Consider the following 2,500-nt stretch of genomic DNA (forward strand, 5'->3'; position numbering starts at 1 on the left):
GGATAAATAGTCTGTGATCTTCGGCTAATATTAACATCCGTCAGGTGCTGGCCGCCGCCCGAACTGTCGCTTCTAATCAAACGAGGTTAATCGGCAATTGGTTGGTCTGAATGAGGAGAGGAGAGAGAGAAGAGAGAGGAGGAGAGAGGAGGAGAGAGGAGAGAGAGGAGGAGAGAGGAGGTGGAGGTGGAGGAGAGAGGAGGAGAGGAGAGAGAGGAGAGAGGAGAGAGAGGAGAGAGAGAGGAGGTGGAGAGTAGAGAGAGAGGAGGAGAGAGGAGGAGAGAGGAGGAGAGAGGAGAGAGGAGGTGGAGGAGGAGGAGAGAGGAGGAGAGAGGAGGAGAGAGGAGAGAGGAGAGAGGAGGTGGAGGTGGAGGTGGAGGAGAGAGGAGGAGAGAGGAGGAGGAGAGTTGAGAGAGAGTTGAGAGAGAGAAGAGAGGAGAAGAGAGGGGAAGAGAGAGAAGAGAGGAGAGAGAAGAGAAGTCGAGAGAGGAGAGAGAAAGAGAGAAGAGAAGTCGAGAGAGGAAAAGAGGACGAGATAAGGGAGAGGAAAAGAGAGAAGAGAGAGAAAAAAAAGAAGAGAAGAGAAAAAAAAAACCCTAACTAAAATCGAGGAATAAATGACTCGAGTCAAGAATCCCAAAATAACGAACCGGCGTTGCAGTGTGGAAACCGGGCGCTTACGCAACATGGGCTAAGCTAGCTAGTTAGTTAGTTACAAGTCCTGGAATGTGTTCTAGCCAGCGACGCGACTCTTACGATCTCAACCCTTGACGCAGAACTGGATCACGTGAGCGAACCACCAGTTCTTTGGTAGTTAGTTATGTTCCGCTGTGTTGGCGAGCTTATGGCACTGTCGTTTAAACGTCAATCATTTTACTTTTTACTTTTTCACAGATGTGGATGTAGGCAAAGTATCCAGACTGATTATCAAATTTTACCCTTTTCCTTTCTTAAGAACGATAACAATGCTCTTGGGTCTCTTAGCCTTTCCTTTCGCAAACAATTCCATTTCTCGCAAAAAAAAAAAAAAAGTCGGGAGTGTCGGCGTGCGAACGAGGGGGGTGGGGGCGGAGGGGGAGGGGGAGAAGGGGAGAGGGTGGGAGGGGGAGGGAAAGTGGGAGGGGGAGGGGGAGGGAAAGTGGGAGGGAGAGGAGGTGGAGGAGGAGGGGGTGGGAGAGGGGGAGAGGTAAAGAGAGAGAGAGAGAGAGAGAGATAGATAGAGAGAGAGGGAGAGAGAGAGGGAGAGAGAGAGGGAGAGAGAGAGAGAGGGAGGGAGGGAGAGAGAGAGAGCAAGAGCGAGAGAGGGAGAGAACGAGCGAGAGAGGGAAAAAGAACGAGCGAGAGAGGGAGAGAGAGCGAGCGAGAGAGGGAGAGAACGAGCGAGAGAGGGAGAGAACGAGCGAGAGAGGGAGAGAACGAGCGAGAGAGGGAGAGAACGAGCGAGAGAGGGAGAGAACGAGCGAGAGAGGGAGAGAACGAGCGAGAGAGGGAGAGAACGAGCAAGAGAGGGAGAGAACGAGCAAGAGAGGGAGAGAACGAGCAAGAGAGGGAGAGAACGAGCAAGAGAGGGAGAGAACGAGCAAGAGAGGGAGAGAACGAGCAAGAGAGGGAGAGAACGAGCAAGAGAGGGAGAGAACGAGCAAGATAGGGAGTGGGATAGATGGATACAGAACGGTGAACAGCAGACTGTATGTAGGAAATCGAGAGAAACGAAGACAGACAGGAAGGAAGAGGAAACAAGCACACCGAGACAAGGCGAAGCGTTATCACCATGCCAATCCTCAATATGCATGCAAGACAACGACTCGGCGTGCTCCAAAGTACAGCGAGTTTGTACGTCATTACTGAAAGTTGCGTGTCGTAATTGCCAGTCCCGATCTCGCAGGCGTAAGGAACAGTTTATTCCTGGGTGATGGAACGAAGCCAGGACGGCGGGGACGGTGGTAGGAGGGGAGGGGAGGGGAGGGGAGGGGAGGGGAGGGATGGGGAGGGGAGGGGAGGGAGGGGAGGGGAGGGGAGGGGAGGGCAGAGAATGGGGAGGGAAGAGAGGGGAGGGCAGGGGAGGGGAGGGGAGGGGAGGGGAGGGGAGGGGAGGGCAGGGATGGGGAGTTAAATGATGATCATCAACGCGGTGGCGATAATCCGAATGACGTGGGAAGAGAAGAAAAAAAAAAGGAAAAGGAAAAAAAAAAAAAAAAACTTGCATGTATGTATACAGGCACGCAAGCGTGTATGTGTGTATGTGTGTATGTATGTATGTATGTATATATGTATACATACATACATACACACATATATACATAGGAGAGAGAAGAAAGTAAAAGAGAGAGTGTGAGAAGGGGAAAAAGTGACAGAACCAGACCAAAGGAGAAACTGACCGAGAACGAGAGATATTAACGAAATAGAGACTGAGTTATCGATATATATACACATATATATCATATCTATATACATATATATTATATATATATACATACGACAATATATGTATATATATAGA

General features: G+C 50.4%; 1 protein-coding gene across 1 annotated transcript in view; it reads right to left on the reverse strand.

Moving 5' to 3' along the window:
• Positions 1 to 2,500, reverse strand: part of LOC122260149 (uncharacterized) — a 24,084-nt gene that overhangs the window by 20,609 nt on the left and 975 nt on the right. The window lies entirely within an intron of this gene.

Source organism: Penaeus japonicus, unplaced genomic scaffold, assembly GCF_977035675.1.
Source record: "Penaeus japonicus unplaced genomic scaffold, GWHDUDI00000001_assembly GWHDUDI00000010, whole genome shotgun sequence".
NCBI lineage: Eukaryota > Metazoa > Arthropoda > Malacostraca > Decapoda > Penaeidae > Penaeus > Penaeus japonicus.